The sequence below is a fragment of the Phocoena phocoena genome, chromosome 4 (genome assembly GCF_963924675.1).
Source record: "Phocoena phocoena chromosome 4, mPhoPho1.1, whole genome shotgun sequence".
NCBI lineage: Eukaryota > Metazoa > Chordata > Mammalia > Artiodactyla > Phocoenidae > Phocoena > Phocoena phocoena.
The window spans coordinates 70,775,898-70,792,892 of record NC_089222.1 but is presented as its reverse complement, the minus strand read 5'-3'; the positions used below and the strand labels follow the sequence as shown (position 1 = coordinate 70,792,892).

Genomic DNA, 16,995 nt, shown 5'->3' with positions numbered 1-16,995 from the left:
CTCCCACACACATACAAAAAGAGACTTGGACCAAACTGCTGGAAACCATCATAAAAAGCAAGTACATTTGCCTACGTCACTAGAGCCATATAATATGAATGATCAGGCATGTGTCAGAGTCCCTGGCCAAACCAGGCAAGGTCAGAGCCCTTCACCTTGGAATGCACTAGTGTTTGGTGGCTGCCTGACCCTCCCTCAGAGAGATGGAGGCAAGCTGTCCAAGAGTGCTGATTAGAAATTCGTTCATTTATTAATTCATTTATTTATTCAGCAGTTATTCCTGAAGTACCTACCATATGCCAGGTACTCTACTAGGCTGAAGTTGCAATCCTGAACCTGAAGGATGCGATCTGTGCCCCCTTGGAGCTTATATTCTAGAAGCCACTAAGAATAGCTAGAAGCAGTCAAAGCTAGAGGACAGTAGGATGTGATTGTAGTAGTTCTAACGTTTAACTTTGATAAGCCAGGTACTAATCAGTTTACTTGCATTCATTCTTTTAATACTCCTCACCATCTTAAGTTTAAAGTTATTATCCTCACCTCTTTTATTTTTATTATATTTATTATCCTCATCTTACAGAGGAGGAAACAGAAGTGCAGAGGAGTTAAGCAACCCGCCCCAGTCCGCATCGTTAGTAAGCGGCTGTCTCTGCCACAGTCTGCTTAGCCACTATGCCCTATGGGACTCCAAAACAAGAAAGCTGAACCAATGGGCTAGCGAGGGGACAGCACTCTGTTGCTCATTTTCCTTGAGTTAGACTTCAAGTCTCCTTTTCCCGTCATGGACTTGCCTTGACTCTCAGGGCTAGCCTCCTGCTGCATTTCCACCCATGAGCCCTGTCTCCTGTCTGCACCACCCTCAGGTAAGGCGCTCCACCACTCTGGGGAAATGACATTGCCTCGGGTAGTGAAGCCCCAGGAACCACACCTTGCAACTCCGCAGGTTCACCAGGTCCTTGGACAGGACAAGAACACAGAGCATACTATGGTGTCCATATATAATACTCCTACAGATAGATATACTATCGGATGCATCTGAGGCTCCAGGGAAAACAAAGCCTTGATCTTTGATTTTTCTTTTCTGCTATAATCTAAACCAATAATGCAGTTGAAGATAATATAGAGCTGTACCAGGAAATCCTTTTTCACTTTGTGCTTAGCTTGGCTAATGGAGAGGTAACATAGCAACTGATTTTTTCTTTCTCTGTCTTTGTTAGCAACTAAAACCAGAATAACTTATTTTTTTCCTCCTGGCTTCATTTAGGGATTTAAAAACCTTTTGTTCTGGTTCTCTGCAAAATTTTATTGTATCTTTGAGGAGAACGTCTCCTTCCTGCTTTATAATCTTCTGCTATCTGTAGGAAGGAACGTGGAATAAACTTCTAGGAGAAAAGCGATCACCTCTGTCACTTGACAAGGACCGAAATGTGAGGTTTTGACGGATGACAAATTGATTGTGATTCGGGGAATTATTTAAGTCATGAAGGACAAACATGAAGGGTAAGAATTTTTCTGTTTACGGGCGTAAAGCTAAAATGAACCCACAAATTGCTCAACAGCTCGACATGTTTTCCAGTGTTTTTCAGAACACATCTCTCCTACTCCAGGCATCGAGGGAATGCTTTCTAGACGTGACATTCTTACCACTTTTTAGTTAATATAGTACTATTCAACAAGATCCGGAGAATGTAAGAGCTAGAAAGAAACTCTGAAATCCCCTAGTCCAAGGAACTCATTGTCCTGTTGGGGAAACTGAGGTCCAGAGAGGAACGCTGCTTGGCAGACGTTAATGGAAGAATGAGATTGCACCCTGGGCCTTGAATCTCCCTCAGTCAATCGTGCTCGTGTCTGTTACCTCTGCTGTTTCCATATAATTCCTAGACTTGCGGTAGTAATTCCTAGAATTGCTCCCCAACCAGACCAGCTGTGCCCAGATCTTTGTGTGAGCTGTAAGAAATACTTAAAATTATTTAATTATTAATGATGACGAGATCCAACAGCTGCTGTTGCTGCACCTGAAGGCTCGTCATTCTCACATCTTTAGTGATACCTCGTTTATCAAACAGCACAATAAGACAATAACTTCACCAAATGAGAGATACTGACATAATGTATCTAAAAAAACCTGCCTTTTTCTTTTAGAAAAAAAAATGTCAAAATGAAACCCATGTTTTCATCATGTAAAATTATACTTCTCCCTTTAAAACTCTCCTTTTTTCATGATACATAAAATATTGAAAGGGCCCAACTGCAAACGTAACCGTTGGGAATCTACGTATATGTACACATGTATCTCCATAGATTTCTTGAGGACTTCCTGAAATAATTTTGGCTGGAAGCGGATTAGAGAGAGGAAGAAGAAGCTAAGCTTATTTTCCACCTAAAAATTAATTTAGAAGATAGTTATAACCATACTTGCCTTTTAATTAGGTGTATAAATTTTTAATAAAATTAATAAACAGAAGCCACAGAGCAGCAATACCCTAAAAGTAGTCCATTGTCTAGTACTCCCATAAGACAATCTGTTAAAAATGGATACTGTGGTCAAATGAATTTGAAAAATGCAAATAATATAGTCCCTTGAAAATTTACAATCCATATTAGCTTTTTACGGCTCTGAGGTGTCCTGCCGTCAAGATAAATGCATTTTCCAAGCTATTTTAATACAGAGTCTTTTAAATTTTTCATGGAACACACTTTGGAAAATCATGCCACAGATAATACTTTTTAAAAGATCAATAAGAAGAATTTAAAAAGTTATGACTACATTGAAAACCGAGAAGTAAGGGCAAGCAAACTAGTCTTCGCTTGTGGTACTGGCAGGTCTAGACTTGTGCTTTAAACAAACACAAAAGCAGGCATAAAACATGAAGTAACTGTTTCCAGACATTGGATAACAGGCAGCTCAAGAATCTGACTCCTAAGAGAGGAAAAAGTCATTAAGTGAGCCCTTGATGGATGGATGGCCTTTAGCCTGGGGCACTGTCTGGGAGCGGGAGGGGAAGCCCAAGCAGTTTCACTGAGCTGACTGAAGAGCAGAGATCAGAGTAGAGATGCTGATGCAGCTGGGACTTGTGGGCTAGGGTACCAGGAGCAGGGAGTCACACAGAGAAGGAGCTCGAGAAATCCACCTATTGGTCCTCTTATCTTCGTCCAAATACAATTCTTACACAGAGCGTAGCTCAGTGAGACTGGCAGAACACAGCTATGGGGATTCTGTGATGTCACAGGAGGTTTTGGACTTCCCGCAGAGCACGACCATCCCGAGTGAAGAGACTTTGTTCAACCCTGCGGGCTTTCCCCTGGGAGCCAGTGGGACCGGGCTCTCCACTAAGGGCTGCGCTAGACCCCATCTAACAAAGCTTAAAAACAAGCCTCCAAGGTATCCCGCTGATCTGGCAGTCAATTATTCCTGCCGTAAAAAATTCAGCACTCCTTCCTGGAAGAAAAACAACCAGACTCTTAAAAATGCAGCATTTCCAATGTCTAGCATATAATTTAAAAATTACTAGGTAGTTATCTTAAAAAAGCCAAAAAGATGTGGCCCATAACAGGGGGGAAGTGAGTAGTAGTCAATAGGAACAGACCCAGAGATGACTGAGGGGTTGAAATTAGCAAACAAATGCTTAAAACAGCTCTTCTATTTAGGTTTATAGACTCCAAGGAAGATAGACATAATAAGTGAACAAATGGAAATAAACTGAAAACTCCCATTATGCTTGCAAGCACATATTATTCCTTTCAGCAAAGACTTTTTAAATCATCTAGTTATTAATTATCAATACTTTCTATAGGAAAGTTTTCAGTCTTATATTGAGATTCTGTACTTGAATTTTGCAGATTTTGAGGGTTTAAAAGAACCCCAAGAGCAGTTTAAAAAAATCCTATAAGCTGTGTCTGAAAAACACATAGAAATCATATCTAGACATATTAGAACTTGGCTGTTAATGGCAAGTTATAAATGATTCATTAGCTGGCTAACTATGGGAAGTCAAAAAGAATAGTTTCTCAGTGAGAAGCAATGAGAGAAAATAGTTCAAAACTAAAATACAAAGCAAGAGCAAGTAGTTGATAAAGATGGTCCGCCACAGAAGAGTTTCATAAAATTTCATCTTCAGTCAAAGCCAGCTCTTCACATTCCAGGAGACATTGGCCTCCCCAGATCTGATCTTTCCAATTCGGCTGCCGGTAAGCATGGCAGAGCTCCAACTTTTGTAGACAAGCTTCTGTTGCAAATCTTATAAGATCCTCTAGATCTTGGGTCAGGAAGGTCAAACAGGTACTGCCAAATGAGGGTGTGTGTGTGTGTGTGTGTGTGTGTGTGTGTGTGTGTGTGTGTGTGTATAAAGAGGTGATGTGTCCGATAGCCTGTAGATTGTCCTTGCAGGAATGAAGTTCCACCTCTACTCCTGAACACAGTGCTATAACAAGGGCAGGGTGGGGGGACTGGGCAGAGCTGTGGTCCATCCTGAAAGGGGTGGTATATGATCACTGATATGGTTTACAATCACTAGCACATGGTAGTAATAAAAAAGTAGGTTGACTTTTTGTTGGTTTTAGTATTTTTAAAATTCTCTATAGGGATTATTTCCACTGCCCCCTCTCTCAAAATGTATCCCACTGCCTGAATAGTTTGCTTGTTACTTTCACAGGCCATCCTGTATTTAATCAGGCATTAAATAGTCAATTGGGGTAGAGCTCTTACACTCTTTGCTCTGCAGCAGACTTCATTAAAGGACTGAGTTTATCTCCAGGGCTTTAATCTGTATTATATGGACCTATTTTCAATTGTCTTCAACAGATAAAATGTTCCCCTGCATAGATTCTAAGAATGATTTTATAGAAAATCTGGTAAATTTAATACGGTTCTATTTATATAGCAACACGTAAATCATTTAAAAATTTATTTCATTTAAATCTCTTAGTGCTTTTCTATACTTATAGACACAGATGGATATTATTATTTTCATTTGACACATGTTGAAACTAAGGCCCAGAAAGTGATTGTCTAAAGTACCGAAGTTCCTTAATGACAGTGAGGGGACTAGACTCCAGCCTCTTATTACCCACCTCTTTTCTTTTTACTGAATTATACTACATCACTTATATGTCTATTCAAGTTAATTACCCCTTTTAATAAGAGACTATCAAGAAAAGTATTTTGGGGGATATATGTATATGTATAGCTGATTCACTTTGTTATGAAGCAGAAACTAACACACCATTGTAAAGCAATTCTACTCCAATAAAGAGATTTTTTTTAAAAAAGTATTTTGTAAATTTAGATTTTTATCTTTAACATTCCCATTTAACCAGTAGGAAAGCCAGAGCTCAGGGATGTTAACCAGCTTGCAGGAGATAGATGGTTCATTGACAGGACAGGGAGTAGAATACAGGTCCTCTATTTTGTTCATTGTACCACAGCCAACCTGGGCTCTGGGCTTTTGCAGGATCACTGGTTTCCCTAAGTCCTAGGAAAGAGAATTTTACACCAAGGAATAGCAGAGTCATAACAAACATTATATAAGATAATTAGATCTCCTGGTGTCTTTGCTGCTTTAAATATCTTAGATCAAGCTGCAGTTAAATGCCCTAAGGCAGGGAGTTAAGCTCTATACCAAGACAAAGGTCTAACAACTGAGACTGGGAGTGTGTCTTGTACGGATGAAAGACTGGCCCACCATGAATGGCTCGCCTTGTGGCGGGAATGCAAAGGTAGGAGGAAGTGATCTGGAGGAAAGTCTTCTCTCCCTGGGCCAGAAGGATGGTGGAAAAAGGAAGGTACACAGGGCACAAAGACAGTTGGGGGTAGTGGGCAGACCCATGTGTCCTGACTTCTCAGCTCTGGGCTTCAGCCTGCAGAGAGGAGATGTATTAGTTAAGCTCTGGTGAAGCCTGAGAGCTGAGCAAACATTGTCCGTTCCCATTTCAGACTCTGGGAAGAGATCCCCTGGTGGGCTGAATTCCACATACCGACCATGTCAAAATAAATTTGGCGATGGGTGGCGCTCGGGCGCTGGGGGCTAGCTGGGCAAGGCGCGAGGGGCGGGGGTAGGGGCATGGGGTGGGGCGGGCCGTTAGGTCGCTCTCCCTGCTGGGAAGTGTAGTTTCTCCCTCCGGGTTTTTCTGGGGGGTGGGGAGGTTCTGGGCTAACTCCGCGTAGCTACCCCGCACGCCCTCCCCACCTTGGTCACGGCTCTGCGCGGCCGGCCGGTCTGCGCATGACAGGCTGAGGTTCCTTCGGCCAGTTTCCCGACTTTGAGAGGGGACGGGTCAGGGATGGGGACCTGGGGCACTGGCGGCTGCTGTTTCGGTCGCTGAGAGCCAGTCCTACAGCCCCAGTCCTTACAACACGCTCCGCCTCCCCTTTTTTCAGAGCACCCCCTCCCAGGATAAGACACCAACCCCGGCCGGAGGGGCAGATCCCACGACCACTTTTTTCCCTCCTCTTCAGCGCCTTCCCCTTCCAATCCCTGAGCCCGGCCTTCCTGGGTTTCCAGCTGGGCCCTCACCCTCAAAGCAGACGCGGGATTGGAGGAGGGAGTTTGGTCAGGGATAGCACTTAACAAACTCCTTGGGGACCTTGGTTCCCAGGGAAGAATGGCAGTGATCCAGTACGGATTGGGGACCCAGTCAGGCAGCCCAGAAAGAGGGAGATTATACAAAAAGATGTAAAGACCTACTTAACAACATGTGTGAACCTGTATACAAGACTGGGACAGGATATGAGGTGCGAAGAATCCAGTTTCAACTTATCAGAAAAAGATGCCATCTCAATCTTGGTTTGTGTTTATTTTCCGTTGACCCTGTGGGTGAAGATATCCTTGACCATTACTCCATTTGAATATGTTCCAGTTCATCCGATGTTACATCACCATGTTGAAAGGTATGGAGATCACCACAAGGATTTGGAGAAGAGTCCTAATAGTTATTAAAATTCTGGACTAGATCTACTAGGAAATGTAGATGGACTATAAAGCACTTGCCTAACAAACTGCTCACGAAGTTTTAGGTTACTATCAAGAAACATCAGGCTGGGGCTTCCCTGGTGGCGCAGTGGTTGAGAGACCACCTGCCGATGCAGGGGACGCGGGTTTGTGCCCGGGTCCGGGAAGATCCCATATGCTGCTGAGGGGCTGGGCCCGTGAGCCATGGCCACTGGGCCTGCGCGTCCGGAGCCTGTGCTCCACAAAGGGAGAGGCCACAACAGTGAGAGGCCCGCATACGGTAAAAAACAAAAAAAGAAAAAGAAACATCAGGCTGGAAAGTGGTTAAGACTTCACTAACTTATTTGTGGATTTTTATTCCCCTTTGAGAAAAAGACAACTGTTTCCAGCAAGGCTTCTAAAAATTTCCATGGAAATCTATATCGTGTTGAAGGAATAATTCTGGAGTAAACATCTAAACTATCTGATTTCCTCTACAAACCTGAAAACAGAATTACATGGGACAAATCGTTGAAAAGTGTACAACATGGTACAAAAAATTGATTCGGACACATTCATGTGTTATACCATTACTCAAAGTTTTGCCATGGGCTCAATATCCCCCCGAGATTTTATCGACTTAGTGTATTTGAAGCACTACAAAGGGAATATGGATATTATCAGTTCTACTAGTGTGTATTTTCCAGCATATCCTCCAGCTTCAAATTATATTCGTGGTTGTAACCATGCTTGTGGCTATATGTGTTCACCTCTGCCAGAGAACCCAGCGTATTCTAAACTAGTGATGTTTGTCCAGAAAGAAATGAGAGGAAAATTGGCCCCGTCAATAATTTAAGCAACCATGTCTTCCAATTTAGTAAGCTTCATCCTCAATGTAAAAGATGGAATAAAGGCAAACAAAATTCCCAGGACGTGGATGTCATCGTAATGGGCATTCATCATTCCTAAAGAAGAAATGAGGCCATTGAAAATCATGTTTGACAGTTACTGCCTTTTACTTCTAAGTCAATATGCATAAATACTATTACACTATTCTAAACAGTATTCTTGAACAAACTACTGAAGGTACTTTGTGAAAATAAGAGCTCATAGTTGTACAAGAGAAGCATTAAATACAGTTTTTAATCTCAAAAAAATAAATAAATTTGGCAACACAATTAGATAGAGAAAGGCCATGATATTTAGTTTCTCTAAGCAGCTCTAAATCCTCATTTAGAATATACCACATTATTTCTATTTAAATACTAAGCACTTTTAGATGATCTGAAGAAACCCATGAGGCCAGGGGCTCCTATAGATGTAGACCTACATTATGTCCTAGAAGGAAATCTCAAGAATGGCTGATTTTTTGAGGCAGATGACTTGCCCCAGGGCCATATAGCGAGGGAAGGGGAAACTCCACAGTAAAAGTTGGACTGAACTGCTTGTTTCAGGGGGCCAGAGAGAGGGCATAGAGGCTCAGAAGGGTCTAAAATGTGAGTAAGAGCTAAGATAAGGTAGAGGCAGCCAGGGAGCGTCACTAGATTAACCAAGCTCAGAGAGAAACCAAGCCCAGAGAGAAATACCGGTTGATGGTAGATATTAGCTGCAATCAGTGACAAAGACAACGCCCCAGAAACCAGAGGAAGCAGCAGATGGTACAAGGAAACCATGTGGACCTGCTGATTCTCCTGCCTTCCTCCATATCAAGATGTCACATAATCCCCTTTTCTCCACTCACACAAGCACCTCAAACTCCCAATCTTTTTTTTTGGTTAGACATATTCTTTTTTTTTTTAAACTGGGGTATAGCCGATTTGCAATATTATGTAAGTTTTAGGTATACAGCATAGTGATTCACAAGCAGATAATCTTAGAGAAACAGAAGCAAGGGAAAGGCAGGTAGTGTATTTTGCCTTAAAGTAGAACGTTATCTCTAGGAACTGTTTAAATCATGGCATCCAATTAGATTTTTTTTTTTAATTTTGAAATTATCTCAAACTTACGGAAGAGCTGCAAGTATCATACAAAAACTTCTCCCCCTCTGAACTATTTGAGAATATGTTGCTGACATCATACTTTTTTAATCTCCCCACCAATATTTCCAAAACACAAGAAAATTCTTCCCCATGAACACAGCACAACCATTAAAATCAGGAAATTCACATTCGTAAGTTGCCACCATTTCCTCCTCCGGCTCGATTCAAATTTCACCAATTGTTACGATAATGTCCTTTATCCTTTATAGCAAAAGGATACAGTTCGGAATCACACAATGCATGTCTCTTTAATTATTTCTATTTGAAACACTTTCGTGGCCTTGAAGTTTTGAAGATTACTGCTTAGTTATTTGGTAGAATATCCCTCGATTTATGTTTCCTGATGTTTCCTCACAACTAGATCTAGGTTTTTCATCTCTGGCAGGGATACCACAGGAGTGGTGCTGTGTTCTTCTTATTGCGTATGATCTTCAATTTGTTCCATTACTATTGATGTGCACTTTGATCACTCAGTTAGAGTCTGCCAGACTTACCTACTGTAAAGCTGATCTTTTCCCCTTTGTAATTAACAGGCATTTCAAGGCACCTTGAAATTATGTAAATATCCTCTTCTTCCTCACACTTTCAGTTTATTCATTTATTGACTCATAGTCAACATGTATATAATGTGGCTTATAGTCTTTTACTATCATTGCTTATTTTGTTGCTCTGTGTCCATCTGATGTGTCCACATCATTCTTTGAGCACTTCCATAGCTTTCTAGCACAGCCAGATGCTCTAAGCTCTAACACCTACCCTGCTTGGACCCACCAATTTTTATTCAGGATCGAAATGGTCAGGAGAGGAAGAGGAAAGGACAAGCTAGCAAGTTCCAAGTTCAAGCAGACAAGCTAATTTCTATCCTCATTATCTCCCTATCCAACGTGTGGGATTTAAAAGGAAACAAAATCAACTGCTTACCCTCTGCTAATGTGAATGGGACGGTGAAGAAATTTAAAACCTTGCTACCTGTATCTTATAAGGGAGACCTGTGTTCACAGCTCCCTGAGACTGTCAGTTCTTGGTTGGTTACTTACGTTACACCTTTTGTTCCCTCTTCTGTAGTGTTTAGCAACAGATCTTGGAAGCAGAGCAGTAACATGAACCTGTTTTACAGTCTTCAATAATGGAAGAACTGGTGACGTGGTAATACTTTTCTAATGTCAGTTGGAGAGATGGCCACAAAAATGAAGGTAGAACAGAGGAGTCACCGAAAAGGTAAACAAGACCCAAACTCTGAAGTTTGTTTAGGCAAAAACAAATGATGGAGAAAACCAAGACTTGTCCAGAACCAAAAGGAGACCTGGGCTTAAGAAGCTTGAGAACCAGGGGACAGTGTGGCTTCCAATAGCAGCTTGTCACCCCTTCTCCACTATTTCCTAGAGATTATGAACCAGGGGGCAACACTTCGTATTTCTGTACTCTCAGAGGAGCTGCTTTTTAAAATGAAAATACACCCTAGGAATAATAAAATTTTAACAATATTTCTTCTCTAGAGAATGGCATTTTGAAAGATATTCATTATCTAAGTTTTTACATTTCTGATATGTTGGAATTTTTACTATGTATTACTTTGTAATCAGAAAAATTGCAGACATGTAAGAAATAGAAAGAATAAAATAATGGATGAGGAACTAGGTAGTTTCATTAAAATATTGCATTCAGTTTTTTCCTTTTTTCTGAAGTATAATGTTATGCTTAGTAAAATGTGTAAATCTTAGGTGTAGAACTGGGGAATTTTTACATGTGTATACTTTCCAGCAACGACCGTCTAGATCAAGATAGAGAATATTTCTATCACCGAAGAGAATTTCTTCCTACCTCTTCCCAGCCAATCCACCAACCAAGGTCAACACCACTTTGACTTGTATCACATAGATTAGGGTCAGGAAGCAGCCTCAGCTCTGACTTGACCACTAATGTATAGTGCCAATCTCAAGTCCCTCTTCCTCTGTGTGTCCCAGGAAATAGACTAAATGACCTTTATGGATCCTTTCAGTTCTACTATTCCAGGAAAGAAATGATAAGTAACGTCTTTTCCCCCAAGGGTCCTTAGTAAATGAGCAGTAAAAAGCATCTCCCAACTTCCAGACCTAACTCCATCTACTAAGCCAGAGGGCTTCTGTATAAATTAGTTCCTAAAGTTGAATCAAGTAGAGTTATTTAAAAGAGAAGGTGATATTGAATTCTGAAATATTAGATTAATGCTTCTTTTTTTTTTTTTTTTTTTTTTACTATTTACTATACACCGAACATCACTTTGGCAGGCAATCAGCTCAGCTCAGGAGACAATGATGGTCACAGCAGTTCCTGCTCCTTGGTCTAGTGAAGGAATGAAAACACAGCCCAATCTCATTTAGTGTGGAATCTAAAAATACTGAACTCATAGATACAGAGAATAGATTGGCTGCCAGAAGCTGGGGGTGGGGGTGGGCAAAAGGGGGGAAGGTGGTCAAAATTTCCAGTTAAAAGATAAATGAATCCTGGGATTGTGTACAGCATGGTGGCTGTAATTAATAATACTGTATTGCATATTGAAAGTTGCTAAGAGAGGAGATCTTAAAAGTTCTCATCACAAGAAAAAAAATTTGTAACTATGGGAGGTGATGGATGTTAACTAGACTTATCATGGCAATCATTTCACAATATATACATATATCATGTCATTATGTCATACACCTTAAACAAATACAATATTATATGTCAATTATATCTCAATAAGACTCAAAGAAGGAAAAAAAAAGCAACACAAGTCTAAGTGACTGTAATGGAAGGAAGAATTTCTCAGGGCCTCAAGAGAGAAACCAAATTCTAAGAAGGGAGAAAACTCACTTTCAGCTGGGTGAAACAGGTCATGAGAACACCTTTATGGAGGGGGTTGACCAGAAAGCTGGATGAGAACAGGCTTTATGGAGGGGGTTGACCAGAAAGCTGGACCTTGAATGAAGAGCAGCAATTGGATACACAGAAATTTTGTTCTAAAAATGTCCAAATCTCACAGAAGATGATAGGCTCCAGAGCGTTCACAGTATATTCTTTTTTCATCAAGATTAATGGTTTTGTGCTGAGGTCTTCATAGATTTTACCTGATTTATATCTGCAAATAAACAAGTCCTCATTAGGGAAACTATATTTGTGTAACAGACTGATATCAACAGATCCTTCATATGTCATATCAACAAATCAAGATTTATAAAGAAAATCATGTGTCCAGAGAGCCTTCAAATCAGTGATTCCACTCACAATCCTCTAGGCTATGTTCTGTCCACCTGGAGGGCTCTAAGCTTTTCTGGTTGGGCTGGACAGTAGATGGCTTTCACCAATGCCAAGGAGTCCCTCATCTCCTGGAGGAAAGTAGTTCATCATAAATACTGTCTCTTCCTTGTATTGCTGGTGTGAGATCTTCCTTCATGATTTGACATTCGTGTTATTGACTCTGAAAGCACTGAGTGACCAGAGACCTCACTTCCTCACCAGTTTCCATGTCAAAAGCCATGTCCTGAGATCTTAGGATTCAAGCTCACTTGGGGTGCTCCTCTGTGTGAAAAAATCCCTTTATGAAGGCAATGAATCAGAAACCACATAGCTGAGCTCTCCAGGGAAGACTGGGAAAGGGCAAGTCACAATGATTGATTTTCTTATATCTATTTATTCATTTTAAATAATATGGTTTAAAGATTATTAACTGTAGATTACCCACAATTCAAATTGCATTATCTGAAACTCTTTATTACTAATAAAAGGAAATCATTTCCTTTTTAATAAACATGCACCGAGCTCTACTTATGTGCTAGGAGTTGATATTCTATGAAAATGCAAAAGACAGATCATAGTTTCTCATTATTACATATCCGAATTCTTTGAACAGTTATCAAGCATCTTTTATGTCCAAGGCACTTTTCTTTTTCATTTTCTTTTTTTTACCTTTTTATTTTATATTAGCGTATAGCCGATTAACAATGTTGTGATAGTTTCAGGTGCATAGCAAAGTGACTCAACCATACATATACATGTATCCATTCTCCCCCAGACTCCCCTCCCATTCGAGCTGCCAAATAACATTGAGCAGAGTTCCCTGTGCTATATAGTAGGTCCCCAAGGCACTTTTCTAGGTGCAAGGGAAAGAGATAGGTGAGCCAGAGACCCTCAGGTGTCATCTCTTACAATTCCCCCATTTTTTAGATGAAGAAATCATAGCTCAGAGAGGTTATTTAATTTTATCAAGGTCACATAGCTAGTAAGTTGCAAAGCCCAGATTGTTCTTTCCTAGATTAGTAGGTTTTTCCATTACCCAAAAAAAAAAAAAAAAAAAAAAATTGCCTTTTTCATAGGAATAAAACCAAACCTGACAGATGTTTTCCTGAAATGGGCCTATGGTTTGATAGACTAAGAACTGTTGACTAAGGAAATCACATTATCTCTTCTCAAGAAAACAATATGGATGACATTTGATTCACCCAGAACACAGAGTCAGTTTGCACAGGTTGGATGGGAGAGTCTCACTCACCCAGCTCAGTCCATTAGGAAAGAATACATATTGCTGAGAGCAGGACATTTTGCTATGGGTTTCAATTTGTAAGAATTTATTTATAACAAGTAAAAATGGAAAGAACCAGAATATGATTTGTTCCCAAAAGGGACAATTGCTACCCATTGTGTAATGACAGTTGCCCTAGGTCAGCTGCATAACTGGAACCAGAAATAGTTTGGAGCTAATCAATACTTTTTTTCCTTCATTTTCTACCCCAGTCTTCATCAGTTGAAATGTGACTGTTGCTATCATCCAGGTATATATAAAATAGATAAGCAACAAGGATTTACTGTATACCATAGGGAACTATATTTACTATCTTATAATAACCTATAATGGAAAATAATCTGAAAAACATATACATATAATTGAATCACTTTGCTGTACACCTGAAACTAACACAATATTGTAAACCAATTAAACTTCAATTGAAAAATTTAAAAAACACTAAAGCTCTCTCAAAGTTCATACTTGGTCTCTAGATTTAAAATTCCCTTTTGCACCCAAGAACTTTCCTTAACACATAAGTGAAAGAACTGCTGATAATTATTGAGTGTTTACTACATTCTAAGCATGTCCTAAATACTTTACAATATTTTAAGTAATCCTCTCAAACAAACCTATGAAATGGGTATTTTTAGTATATCCATTTTACAAAGAGGAAACCAAGGAACAAAACCATGAAAATTTGTCTCAGGCCACACTACTAGTAAGTGATAGAGCTGGGACTGGAACCCAGGCAGTCTTGCTTTACAGACAAATTCTTTTTTTTTTTTTTTTTTTGGAAGTCCAAGTTTCCTCAGTCTTAAGAGGGAACCACAGGGAAAGGTGATCTTAGATATTGTTATATCTGGATGTGATGTCATGTTTGGGATTTCTGTCTTCTTGCTACTAGCTTTAGGGTGAAGCAATGTTCTCTTTAACATTATGAGCTGCCGAATAAACTATAGACAAATTCTTAATCATCAGTGGTAACGACATATGTGAAGAAATAAATGAAGATTTGGCCTTAATGCTTGCAAGGGACGATAATAGCTCCAACTCGCTGTTGGATCTGGATCAGGAGGTGGTGCACTGAAATATCACGTGGCCGGCAGAGCCAGAGGACAGGTGAAAGCCCTGGGCTAGGGAGTGCTGAGCAGCAAGCCATGGAAACTCACTTCTGCCAGCAAGTCCCACAGGCAAGCATGAATCAGGGTGAGGGTCAAGCCCCCAAGGCCCAAAGCTGTTTGGGAACTAGAGACAAAGCGAAGAAAGGAGTGAAGTTTATGCGTCTGCCCCATCCCGTCTAAGAGATCAGTCATCTCTCAGCATTGTGCCTCCCTGCCTTTCCGTTTCTCAAAGGATGGGGTCACATCTGCACGGGAGGCCTTGATTGAGATGGGAAAATATTCCCTCTCTCCGTCCCACCCCACCCAATCAAGAGTGATTGAGTGAGCAGGAGGATTCCAGACAAATAATAGGAGGAGGGCTGGAGTGCCCAAGGCTCGATTTCATTTACCGAAGGATGCAAGGTTTATAGGTGGACCACCTGGTTTAATGGCATCAGATTAGGGAAAACACCGACACCAGAGTAAAATTTGTAATAACACACTTTACTTCATGGATTAAACAATCACATGCTCAGAGTAAATTCTGCAGTAATTTTACACATTTTACTCAGTGTATTAAACAGTTACACATGGTTTGTAGACTTTAGCTTCAAGAGTCTTTTAAGCAATACAAAAATTTCTAAATGCACATTTATTAAAATCAAGGATAAAGACCAGAATCAATAAAGAGAAAAATAAAATTATATTCTACCAAGCATAAACATCGTTTATAATAAGAATTGGAAAAACAGCATTAAAGTTTTTCTGCTTAGTAGAATAAGATACAATTTCCACTTTCTGGATAATGTAATTGCAAGGTGGAAGGGAAATTTTTACATATGAGAACCCAGAGCCTCATCTGCCCCAGGCCACATAACCTCTCTCTCTCTCCCGCCTCCACTAAGATGTGTTCGGTCTCACAGGGTATATATTATGCAAATGAAGTAATGGATGAGAGGGCAGGAAACTCAGAAAAGATTTCTTGATTTATATTGGAAAGAGATAATATAAAATGGACTCCTTCCTTAAAAGATATCTTTGAATACCCCTGTACGCCCTTCCCCATCCCATTCCCATCCTACAAAGATAACCTACAAAGGTAAGGTCCATCTTAATAGTCTTACCATATATGTATTTATTTCTAAAAATATATTGTTTAATTTGGATGTTTTGAACATTGGGTAAATGAAATCAGATTTTACGTGCTTTTCAGCAACATGCTTTGTACATTCCCTCTCAGTTCCTAAGGTACATCTGTGTAGCTGGACTTCATTCATATTTGTTTTTCTATTGTGTAAGATTCTACTACAGGCCTCATGCACATTTTCTTTGTTCATTCTCCTTTGGACTGATATTTGGTTGGTTTCAGTCTTTTGCTTTATATGTGATGCTTTCTGTGAGCCACCTTGTACATGAGTCTTGGTGCACACATATGTGAATAACTTCCACATATGTATCTGGGACTAGCATTGCAGAACTGTGAAGGATGCATGTCTTCAGCTGCACTCCATAATGTCATTTGCTTAATCAATTACTGAGAGAAATGAGCTAAAATCTCCCACAGTGATGATGAATTTTAAAATTCCTCTTTGAAGTTCTAGCAATTTTGGCTTTATAGCCTTAAATTGAGAGAAGATTCCCTTCACATTTACTGTGAATTTGTGAATAATGACATGTTTGAGTTTATTTATATTGCTTTATTGTCTTATTTTTGCTTTTTCTGTGGCCTTTCCCCCTCTTTTCTTGACTTCTTTCTGATTTATTGAAATTATAGAGGATTCCTCATCCAAAATGTGATGCAATTATGCCTTTCCCTATAAACATATCCCTTTGGCAATAAGACCTTTTGGCAATTCCTTCCATTAAGAAGTGAAAGAGAATCTAGTGCCAGTTCTAAGTCAAGGCCAGGAGTCAGAAAACTACAGCCCACTGGCCAAATCTGGCCTGCAGCCTATATTTGTAAGTAAAGATTTATTGGAACACAGCAAATCTCATCCACTTACATATTGGCTATGGATGCTTTCTTGACAAAATGGCATAGTTGAGTGGTCTAGTCCATGAAGCCTGAGATATTCACTGTGTGGATCTTTACAGAGAAAGTTTGCCAACCTCTGGTCTAGGCTTTCACTCATTCTGTTGGAACTTGTCTAGTTGCCAAGTGAAAAGATCATACTAGTCTGCTGGAGGATAAGAAACCACATAGAGCAGAGATGAGTTGTCCTAGGTAAGATGGATTCAGACTAGGCAGCTCCCAGGGACCAAGCACCTGATGACATCACATAAGTGATTCCATTCAAGAACAGCTAAACTAGCCCAGATTAGCAGAACTGCCCAATTAATTCACAGGCTCATGAACAATAACAAATGATTATTGTCTTAAGGCACTAAGTTTTAGGCTAGTTTGTTAC

At 40.1% G+C, this 16,995-nt stretch overlaps 1 pseudogene; it reads left to right on the top strand.

The window, feature by feature from the left end:
* The first annotated feature begins 6,966 nt into the window (after window positions 1-6,966).
* On the top strand, window positions 6,967-7,875 carry LOC136121998 (stAR-related lipid transfer protein 6-like; annotated as a pseudogene).
* The last annotated feature ends 9,120 nt before the right edge of the window (window positions 7,876-16,995 follow it).